General features: G+C 51.7%; 7 non-coding genes across 7 annotated transcripts; all 7 read left to right on the top strand.

The window, feature by feature from the left end:
• Nucleotides 1-1,742: 1,742 nt before the first annotated feature.
• On the top strand, nucleotides 1,743-1,815 carry trnar-ccu. The gene has a single exon. It is a non-coding gene; the product is annotated as a tRNA-Arg (tRNA).
• Nucleotides 1,816-3,132: 1,317 nt separating this feature from the next.
• Nucleotides 3,133-3,205, top strand: trnar-ccu. The gene has a single exon. It is a non-coding gene; the product is annotated as a tRNA-Arg (tRNA).
• Nucleotides 3,206-4,522: 1,317 nt separating this feature from the next.
• trnar-ccu lies at nucleotides 4,523-4,595 on the top strand. The gene has a single exon. It is a non-coding gene; the product is annotated as a tRNA-Arg (tRNA).
• A 1,316-nt stretch (nucleotides 4,596-5,911) lies between these two features.
• Nucleotides 5,912-5,984, top strand: trnar-ccu. Its single transcript has one exon. It is a non-coding gene; the product is annotated as a tRNA-Arg (tRNA).
• A 1,317-nt stretch (nucleotides 5,985-7,301) lies between these two features.
• On the top strand, nucleotides 7,302-7,374 carry trnar-ccu. The gene has a single exon. It is a non-coding gene; the product is annotated as a tRNA-Arg (tRNA).
• A 958-nt stretch (nucleotides 7,375-8,332) lies between these two features.
• trnar-ccu lies at nucleotides 8,333-8,406 on the top strand. The gene has a single exon. It is a non-coding gene; the product is annotated as a tRNA-Arg (tRNA).
• A 964-nt stretch (nucleotides 8,407-9,370) lies between these two features.
• On the top strand, nucleotides 9,371-9,443 carry trnar-ccu. Its single transcript has one exon. It is a non-coding gene; the product is annotated as a tRNA-Arg (tRNA).
• The last annotated feature ends 1,369 nt before the right edge of the window (nucleotides 9,444-10,812 follow it).

The following is a 10,812-nucleotide window of genomic DNA, read 5'->3' on the forward strand; positions in this document are numbered from 1 at the left end:
TTTCTCTATAGTGAAAGTTACTGTATGTCTTCCTAGTTGGTGACCTCATGGGATGTGAATCCCTATTGGCCTTATGGATAAGGCACTGGCCTCCTAAGCCAGGGATTGTGGGTTAGAGTCCCATCTGGGGTGGGGGAGCAGAGTGGTGCATGACCTCATGGGATGTGAAGCCGTATTGGCCTTGTGGATAAGACACTGGCCTCCTAAGCCAGGGATTGTGGGAGAGCAGAGTGGCGCAGAGGAAGCCTGCTGGGCCCATTGATTTAAAAACCACACATTGTGTTTCCTGTATTTTTCCCTTTCTCTGTAGTGAAACTTGCTGTCTGTCCTCCTAGCTGGTGACCTCATGGTATGTGAAGCCCTAGTGGCCTAATGGATAAGGCACTGGCCTCCTAAGCCAGGGATGTGGGTTCGAGTCCATCTGGGGTGGGGAGAGCAGAGTGGCGCAGCGGAAGCGTGCTGGGCCCATAACCCAGAGGTCGATGGATCGAAACCATCCTCTGCTAGTACTGTTTACTGGCAGCCTGGCGATGTGTGGTGAGGTGTCAAGGAAGCCATCTACACCAGGGTTGAGAAGCCGTCATTGAACAGGGGAGGGGGTCTACGCCACCACTTATCCCCACTTACAATGCTGTCCTTTCATCTCTTCCCAGGAAACTCAACAAACGTAACCTATTGACCTCAGGTGAAGATACCAACGAAGGTCGTTCAGTCTTGGCCACAAGTAGTCTTAACGACTGTAACGACTGTAACGACTGTCGTCACAGCAACAAGGAACACTTACGAACCAGCGGTATCGATGACCCGGGATAACGCCCCCACTGAGGTGAAATAGCTGAGTTTCCCTGCCAGTCAGTCAGAACTGAAGAAGTCCTTTGGATGAGGGACGAAACGTCTTCCAGTGTCTTCAACCAAGTCCAGTTGCCCCTGATTTTAACCTTCGTTGGATAACTATGACCTGGATGACTGAGAATCTTCATAGACTTCTGACCCAGTGATTCAAAACCGCACATTGTGCTTCCCGTATTTGTCCCTCTCTCTATAGTGAAAGTTGCTGTATGTCTTCCTAGTTGGTGACCTCATGGGATGTGAAGCCCTATTCCCCTCATGGATAAGGCACTGGCCTCCTAAGCCAGGGATTGTGGGTTAGAGTCCCATCTGGGGTGCGGGGGAGCAGAGTGGCGCAGCAGAAGCCTGCTGTGCCCAGTGATTCAAAGCCAGGGATTGTGGGTTCGAGGCCCATCTGCAAAGTGGCAGAGCAGAGTGGCGCAGCGGAAGCGTGCTGGGCCCATAACCCAGAGGTCGATGGATCGAAACCATCCTCTGCTAACAGTGATTTATGGGCAGCGTGGTGCCAGTGATTCAAAACCACACATTGGTCCCTTTCTCTATAGTGAAAGTTACTGTATGTCTTCCTAGTTGGTGACCTCATGGGATGTGAATCCCTATTGGCCTTATGGATAAGGCACTGGCCTCCTAAGCCAGGGATTGTGGGTTAGAGTCCCATCTGGGGTGGGGGGAGCAGAGTGGTGCATGACCTCATGGGATGTGAAGCCGTATTGGCCTTGTGGATAAGACACTGGCCTCCTAAGCCAGGGATTGTGGGAGAGCAGAGTGGCGCAGAGGAAGCCTGCTGGGCCCATTGATTTAAAAACCACACATTGTGTTTCCTGTATTTTTCCCTTTCTCTGTAGTGAAACTTGCTGTCTGTCCTCCTAGCTGGTGACCTCATGGTATGTGAAGCCCTAGTGGCCTAATGGATAAGGCACTGGCCTCCTAAGCCAGGGATTGTGGGTTCGAGTCCCATCTGGGGTGTGGGAGAGCAGAGTGGCGCAGCGGAAGCGTGCTGGGCCCATAACCCAGAGGTCGATGGATCGAAACCATCCTCTGCTAGTACTGTTTTACTGGCAGCCTGGCGATGTGTGGTGAGGTGTCAAGGAAGCCATCTACACCAGGGTTGAGAAGCCGTCATTGAACAGGGGAGGGGGTCTACGCCACCACTTATCCCCCACTTACAATGCTGTCCTTTCATCTCTTCCCAGGAAACTCAACAAACGTAACCTATTGACCTCAGGTGAAGATACCAACGAAGGTCGTTCAGTCTTGGCCACAAGTAGTCTTAACGACTGTAACGACTGTAACGACTGTCGTCACAGCAACAAGGAACACTTACGAACCAGCGGTATCGATGACCCGGGATAACGCCCCCACTGAGGTGAAATAGCTGAGTTTCCCTGCCAGTCAGTCAGAACTGAAGAAGTCCTTTGGATGAGGGACGAAACGTCTTCCAGTGTCTTCAACCAAGTCCAGTTGCCCCTGATTTTAACCTTCGTTGGATAACTATGACCTGGATGACTGAGAATCTTCATAGACTTCTGACCCAGTGATTCAAAACCGCACATTGTGCTTCCCGTATTTGTCCCTCTCTCTATAGTGAAAGTTGCTGTATGTCTTCCTAGTTGGTGACCTCATGGGATGTGAAGCCCTATTCCCCTCATGGATAAGGCACTGGCCTCCTAAGCCAGGGATTGTGGGTTAGAGTCCCATCTGGGGTGCGGGGGAGCAGAGTGGCGCAGCAGAAGCCTGCTGTGCCCAGTGATTCAAAGCCAGGGATTGTGGGTTCGAGGCCCATCTGCAAAGTGGCAGAGCAGAGTGGCGCAGCGGAAGCGTGCTGGGCCCATAACCCAGAGGTCGATGGATCGAAACCATCCTCTGCTAACAGTGATTTATGGGCAGCGTGGTGCCAGTGATTCAAAACCACACATTGGTCCCTTTCTCTATAGTGAAAGTTACTGTATGTCTTCCTAGTTGGTGACCTCATGGGATGTGAATCCCTATTGGCCTTATGGATAAGGCACTGGCCTCCTAAGCCAGGGATTGTGGGTTAGAGTCCCATCTGGGGTGTGGGGGAGCAGAGTGGTGCATGACCTCATGGGATGTGAAGCCGTATTGGCCTTGTGGATAAGACACTGGCCTCCTAAGCCAGGGATTGTGGGAGAGCAGAGTGGCGCAGAGGAAGCCTGCTGGGCCCATTGATTTAAAAACCACACATTGTGTTTCCTGTATTTTTCCCTTTCTCTGTAGTGAAACTTGCTGTCTGTCCTCCTAGCTGGTGACCTCATGGTATGTGAAGCCCTAGTGGCCTAATGGATAAGGCACTGGCCTCCTAAGCCAGGGATTGTGGGTTCGAGTCCCATCTGGGGTGTGGGAGAGCAGAGTGGCGCAGCGGAAGCGTGCTGGGCCCATAACCCAGAGGTCGATGGATCGAAACCATCCTCTGCTAGTACTGTTTTACTGGCAGCCTGGCGATGTGTGGTGAGGTGTCAAGGAAGCCATCTACACCAGGGTTGAGAAGCCGTCATTGAACAGGGGAGGGGGTCTACGCCACCACTTATCCCCCACTTACAATGCTGTCCTTTCATCTCTTCCCAGGAAACTCAACAAACGTAACCTATTGACCTCAGGTGAAGATACCAACGAAGGTCGTTCAGTCTTGGCCACAAGTAGTCTTAACGACTGTAACGACTGTAACGACTGTCGTCACAGCAACAAGGAACACTTACGAACCAGCGGTATCGATGACCCGGGATAACGCCCCCACTGAGGTGAAATAGCTGAGTTTCCCTGCCAGTCAGTCAGAACTGAAGAAGTCCTTTGGATGAGGGACGAAACGTCTTCCAGTGTCTTCAACCAAGTCCAGTTGCCCCTGATTTTAACCTTCGTTGGATAACTATGACCTGGATGACTGAGAATCTTCATAGACTTCTGACCCAGTGATTCAAAACCGCACATTGTGCTTCCCGTATTTGTCCCTCTCTCTATAGTGAAAGTTGCTGTATGTCTTCCTAGTTGGTGACCTCATGGGATGTGAAGCCCTATTCCCCTCATGGATAAGGCACTGGCCTCCTAAGCCAGGGATTGTGGGTTAGAGTCCCATCTGGGGTGCGGGGGAGCAGAGTGGCGCAGCAGAAGCCTGCTGTGCCCAGTGATTCAAAGCCAGGGATTGTGGGTTCGAGGCCCATCTGCAAAGTGGCAGAGCAGAGTGGCGCAGCGGAAGCGTGCTGGGCCCATAACCCAGAGGTCGATGGATCGAAACCATCCTCTGCTAACAGTGATTTATGGGCAGCGTGGTGCCAGTGATTCAAAACCACACATTGGTCCCTTTCTCTATAGTGAAAGTTACTGTATGTCTTCCTAGTTGGTGACCTCATGGGATGTGAATCCCTATTGGCCTTATGGATAAGGCACTGGCCTCCTAAGCCAGGGATTGTGGGTTAGAGTCCCATCTGGGGTGTGGGGGAGCAGAGTGGTGCATGACCTCATGGGATGTGAAGCCGTATTGGCCTTGTGGATAAGACACTGGCCTCCTAAGCCAGGGATTGTGGGAGAGCAGAGTGGCGCAGAGGAAGCCTGCTGGGCCCATTGATTTAAAAACCACACATTGTGTTTCCTGTATTTTTCCCTTTCTCTGTAGTGAAACTTGCTGTCTGTCCTCCTAGCTGGTGACCTCATGGTATGTGAAGCCCTAGTGGCCTAATGGATAAGGCACTGGCCTCCTAAGCCAGGGATTGTGGGTTCGAGTCCCATCTGGGGTGTGGGAGAGCAGAGTGGCGCAGCGGAAGCGTGCTGGGCCCATAACCCAGAGGTCGATGGATCGAAACCATCCTCTGCTAGTACTGTTTTACTGGCAGCCTGGCGATGTGTGGTGAGGTGTCAAGGAAGCCATCTACACCAGGGTTGAGAAGCCGTCATTGAACAGGGGAGGGGTCTACGCCACCACTTATCCCCCACTTACAATGCTGTCCTTTCATCTCTTCCCAGGAAACTCAACAAACGTAACCTATTGACCTCAGGTGAAGATACCAACGAAGGTCGTTCAGTCTTGGCCACAAGTAGTCTTAACGACTGTAACGACTGTAACGACTGTCGTCACAGCAACAAGGAACACTTACGAACCAGCGGTATCGATGACCCGGGATAACGCCCCCACTGAGGTGAAATAGCTGAGTTTCCCTGCCAGTCAGTCAGAACTGAAGAAGTCCTTTGGATGAGGGACGAAACGTCTTCCAGTGTCTTCAACCAAGTCCAGTTGCCCCTGATTTTAACCTTCGTTGGATAACTATGACCTGGATGACTGAGAATCTTCATAGACTTCTGACCCAGTGATTCAAAACCGCACATTGTGCTTCCCGTATTTGTCCCTCTCTCTATAGTGAAAGTTGCTGTATGTCTTCCTAGTTGGTGACCTCATGGGATGTGAAGCCCTATTCCCCTCATGGATAAGGCACTGGCCTCCTAAGCCAGGGATTGTGGGTTAGAGTCCCATCTGGGGTGCGGGGGAGCAGAGTGGCGCAGCAGAAGCCTGCTGTGCCCAGTGATTCAAAGCCAGGGATTGTGGGTTCGAGGCCCATCTGCAAAGTGGCAGAGCAGAGTGGCGCAGCGGAAGCGTGCTGGGCCCATAACCCAGAGGTCGATGGATCGAAACCATCCTCTGCTAACAGTGATTTATGGGCAGCGTGGTGCCAGTGATTCAAAACCACACATTGGTCCCTTTCTCTATAGTGAAAGTTACTGTATGTCTTCCTAGTTGGTGACCTCATGGGATGTGAATCCCTATTGGCCTTATGGATAAGGCACTGGCCTCCTAAGCCAGGGATTGTGGGTTAGAGTCCCATCTGGGGTGTGGGGGAGCAGAGTGGTGCATGACCTCATGGGATGTGAAGCCGTATTGGCCTTGTGGATAAGACACTGGCCTCCTAAGCCAGGGATTGTGGGAGAGCAGAGTGGCGCAGAGGAAGCCTGCTGGGCCCATTGATTTAAAAACCACACATTGTGTTTCCTGTATTTTTCCCTTTCTCTGTAGTGAAACTTGCTGTCTGTCCTCCTAGCTGGTGACCTCATGGTATGTGAAGCCCTAGTGGCCTAATGGATAAGGCACTGGCCTCCTAAGCCAGGGATTGTGGGTTCGAGTCCCATCTGGGGTGTGGGAGAGCAGAGTGGCGCAGCGGAAGCGTGCTGGGCCCATAACCCAGAGGTCGATGGATCGAAACCATCCTCTGCTAGTACTGTTTTACTGGCAGCCTGGCGATGTGTGGTGAGGTGTCAAGGAAGCCATCTACACCAGGGTTGAGAAGCCGTCATTGAACAGGGGAGGGGGTCTACGCCACCACTTATCCCCCACTTACAATGCTGTCCTTTCATCTCTTCCCAGGAAACTCAACAAACGTAACCTATTGACCTCAGGTGAAGATACCAACGAAGGTCGTTCAGTCTTGGCCACAAGTAGTCTTAACGACTGTAACGACTGTAACGACTGTCGTCACAGCAACAAGGAACACTTACGAACCAGCGGTATCGATGACCCGGGATAACGCCCCCACTGAGGTGAAATAGCTGAGTTTCCCTGCCAGTCAGTCAGAACTGAAGAAGTCCTTTGGATGAGGGACGAAACGTCTTCCAGTGTCTTCAACCAAGTCCAGTTGCCCCTGATTTTAACCTTCGTTGGATAACTATGACCTGGATGACTGAGAATCTTCATAGACTTCTGACCCAGTGATTCAAAACCGCACATTGTGCTTCCCGTATTTGTCCCTCTCTCTATAGTGAAAGTTGCTGTATGTCTTCCTAGTTGGTGACCTCATGGGATGTGAAGCCCTATTCCCCTCATGGATAAGGCACTGGCCTCCTAAGCCAGGGATTGTGGGTTAGAGTCCCATCTGGGGTGCGGGGGAGCAGAGTGGCGCAGCAGAAGCCTGCTGTGCCCAGTGATTCAAAGCCAGGGATTGTGGGTTCGAGGCCCATCTGCAAAGTGGCAGAGCAGAGTGGCGCAGCGGAAGCGTGCTGGGCCCATAACCCAGAGGTCGATGGATCGAAACCATCCTCTGCTAACAGTGATTTATGGGCAGCGTGGTGCCAGTGATTCAAAACCACACATTGGTCCCTTTCTCTATAGTGAAAGTTACTGTATGTCTTCCTAGTTGGTGACCTCATGGGATGTGAATCCCTATTGGCCTTATGGATAAGGCACTGGCCTCCTAAGCCAGGGATTGTGGGTTAGAGTCCCATCTGGGGTGTGGGGGAGCAGAGTGGTGCATGACCTCATGGGATGTGAAGCCGTATTGGCCTTGTGGATAAGACACTGGCCTCCTAAGCCAGGGATTGTGGGAGAGCAGAGTGGCGCAGAGGAAGCCTGCTGGGCCCATTGATTTAAAAACCACACATTGTGTTTCCTGTATTTTTCCCTTTCTCTGTAGTGAAACTTGCTGTCTGTCCTCCTAGCTGGTGACCTCATGGTATGTGAAGCCCTAGTGGCCTAATGGATAAGGCACTGGCCTCCTAAGCCAGGGATTGTGGGTTCGAGTCCCATCTGGGGTGTGGGAGAGCAGAGTGGCGCAGCGGAAGCGTGCTGGGCCCATAACCCAGAGGTCGATGGATCGAAACCATCCTCTGCTAGTACTGTTTTACTGGCAGCCTGGCGATGTGTGGTGAGGTGTCAAGGAAGCCATCTACACCAGGGTTGAGAAGCCGTCATTGAACAGGGGAGGGGGTCTACGCCACCACTTATCCCCCACTTACAATGCTGTCCTTTCATCTCTTCCCAGGAAACTCAACAAACGTAACCTATTGACCTCAGGTGAAGATACCAACGAAGGTCGTTCAGTCTTGGCCACAAGTAGTCTTAACGACTGTAACGACTGTAACGACTGTCGTCACAGCAACAAGGAACACTTACGAACCAGCGGTATCGATGACCCGGGATAACGCCCCCACTGAGGTGAAATAGCTGAGTTTCCCTGCCAGTCAGTCAGAACTGAAGAAGTCCTTTGGATGAGGGACGAAACGTCTTCCAGTGTCTTCAACCAAGTCCAGTTGCCCCTGATTTTAACCTTCGTTGGATAACTATGACCTGGATGACTGAGAATCTTCATAGACTTCTGACCCAGTGATTCAAAACCGCACATTGTGCTTCCCGTATTTGTCCCTCTCTCTATAGTGAAAGTTGCTGTATGTCTTCCTAGTTGGTGACCTCATGGGATGTGAAGCCCTATTCCCCTCATGGATAAGGCACTGGCCTCCTAAGCCAGGGATTGTGGGTTAGAGTCCCATCTGGGGTGCGGGGGAGCAGAGTGGTGCATGACCTCATGGGATGTGAAGCCGTATTGGCCTTGTGGACACTGGCCTCCTAAGCAATTGTGGGAGAGCAGAGTGGCGCAGAGGAAGCCTGCTGGGCCCATGATTTAAAAACCACACATTGTGTTTCCTGTATTTTTCCCTTTCTCTGTAGTGAAACTTGCTGTCTGTCCTCCTAGCTGGTGACCTCATGGTATGTGAAGCCCTAGTGGCCTAATGGATAAGGCACTGGCCTCCTAAGCCAGGGATTGTGGGTTCGAGTCCCATCTGGGTGTGGGAGAGCAGAGTGGCGCAGCGGAAGCGTGCTGGGCCCATAACCCAGAGGTCGATGGATCGAAACCATCCTCTGCTAGTACTGTTTTACTGGCAGCCTGGCGATGTGTGGTGAGGTGTCAAGGAAGCCATCTACACCAGGGTTGAGAAGCCGTCATTGAACAGGGGAGGGGTCTACGCCACCACTTATCCCCCACTTACAATGCTGTCCTTTCATCTCTTCCCAGGAAACTCAACAAACGTAACCTATTGACCTCAGGTGAAGATACCAACGAAGGTCGTTCAGTCTTGGCCACAAGTAGTCTTAACGACTGTAACGACTGTAACGACTGTCGTCACAGCAACAAGGAACACTTACGAACCAGCGGTATCGATGACCCGGGATAACGCCCCCACTGAGGTGAAATAGCTGAGTTTCCCTGCCAGTCAGTCAGAACTGAAGAAGTCCTTTGGATGAGGGACGAAACGTCTTCCAGTGTCTTCAACCAAGTCCAGTTGCCCCTGATTTTAACCTTCGTTGGATAACTATGACCTGGATGACTGAGAATCTTCATAGACTTCTGACCCAGTGATTCAAAACCGCACATTGTGCTTCCCGTATTGTCCCTCTCTCTATAGTGAAAGTTGCTGTATGTCTTCCTAGTTGGTGACCTCATGGGATGTGAAGCCCTATTCCCCTCATGGATAAGGCACTGGCCTCCTAAACCAGGGATTGTGGGTTAGAGTCCCATCTGGGGTGCGGGGGAGCAGAGTGGTGCATGACCTCATGGGATGTGAAGCCGTATTGGCCTTGTGGATAAGACACTGGCCTCCTAAGCCAGGGATTGTGGGAGAGCAGAGTGGCGCAGAGGAAGCCTGCTGGGCCCATTGATTTAAAAACCACACATTGTGTTTCCTGTATTTTTCCCTTTCTCTGTAGTGAAACTTGCTGTCTGTCCTCCTAGCTGGTGACCTCATGGTATGTGAAGCCCTAGTGGCCTAATGGATAAGGCACTGGCCTCCTAAGCCAGGGATTGTGGGTTCGAGTCCCATCTGAGGTGTGGGAGAGCAGAGTGGCGCAGCGGAAGCGTGCTGGGCCCATAACCCAGAGGTCGATGGATCGAAACCATCCTCTGCTAGTACTGTTTTACTGGCAGCCTGGCGATGTGTGGTGAGGTGTCAAGGAAGCCATCTACACCAGGTTGAGAAGCCGTCATTGAACAGGGGAGGGGTCTACGCCACCACTTATCCCCCACTTACAATGCTGTCCTTTCATCTCTTCCCAGGAAACTCAACAAACGTAACCTATTGACCTCAGGTGAAGATACCAACGAAGGTCGTTCAGTCTTGGCCACAAGTAGTCTTAACGACTGTAACGACTGTAACGACTGTCGTCACAGCAACAAGGAACACTTACGAACCAGCGGTATCGATGACCCGGGATAACGCCCCCACTGAGGTGAATAGCTGAGTTTCCCTGCCAGTCAGTCAGAACTGAAGAAGTCCTTTGGATGAGGGACGAAACGTCTTCCAGTGTCTTCAACCAAGTCCAGTTGCCCCTGATTTTAACCTTCGTTGGATAACTATGACCTGGATGACTGAGAATCTTCATAGACTTCTGACCCAGTGATTCAAAACCGCACATTGTGCTTCCCGTATTTGTCCCTCTCTCTATAGTGAAAGTTGCTGTATGTCTTCCTAGTTGGTGACCTCATGGGATGTGAAGCCCTATTCCCCTCATGGATAAGGCACTGGCCTCCTAAACCAGGGATTGTGGGTTAGAGTCCCATCTGGGGTGCGGGGGAGCAGAGTGGCGCAGCAGAAGCCTGCTGTGCCCAGTGATTCAAAGCCAGGGATTGTGGGTTCGAGGCCCATCTGCAAAGTGGCAGAGCAGAGTGGCGCAGCGGAAGCGTGCTGGGCCCATAACCCAGAGGTCGATGGATCGAAACCATCCTCTGCTAACAGTGATTTATGGGCAGCGTGGTGCCAGTGATTCAAAACCACACATTGGTCCCTTTCTCTATAGTGAAAGTTACTGTATGTCTTCCTAGTTGGTGACCTCATGGGATGTGAATCCCTATTGGCCTTATGGATAAGGCACTGAGAAGCCGTCATTGAACAGGGGAGGGGGTCTACGCCACCACTTATCCCCCACTTACAATGCTGTCCTTTCATCTCTTCCCAGGAAACTCAACAAACGTAACGTATTGACCTCAGGTGAAGATACCAACGAAGGCGTTCAGTCTTGGCCACAAGTAGTCTTAACGACTGTAACGACTGTAACGACGTCGTCACAGCAACAAGGAACACTTACGAACCAGCGGTATCGATGACCCGGGATAACGCCCCCACTGAGGTGAAATAGCTGAGTTTCCTGCCAGTCCAGTCAGAACTGAAGAAGTCCTTTGGATGAGGGACGAAACGTGTGAA

This window comes from Micropterus salmoides, unplaced genomic scaffold (genome assembly GCF_014851395.1).
Source record: "Micropterus salmoides isolate LMB-PRFRI ecotype aquatic unplaced genomic scaffold, ASM1485139v1 Ms_hic_scaffold_4484, whole genome shotgun sequence".
Lineage (NCBI taxonomy): Eukaryota > Metazoa > Chordata > Actinopteri > Centrarchiformes > Centrarchidae > Micropterus > Micropterus salmoides.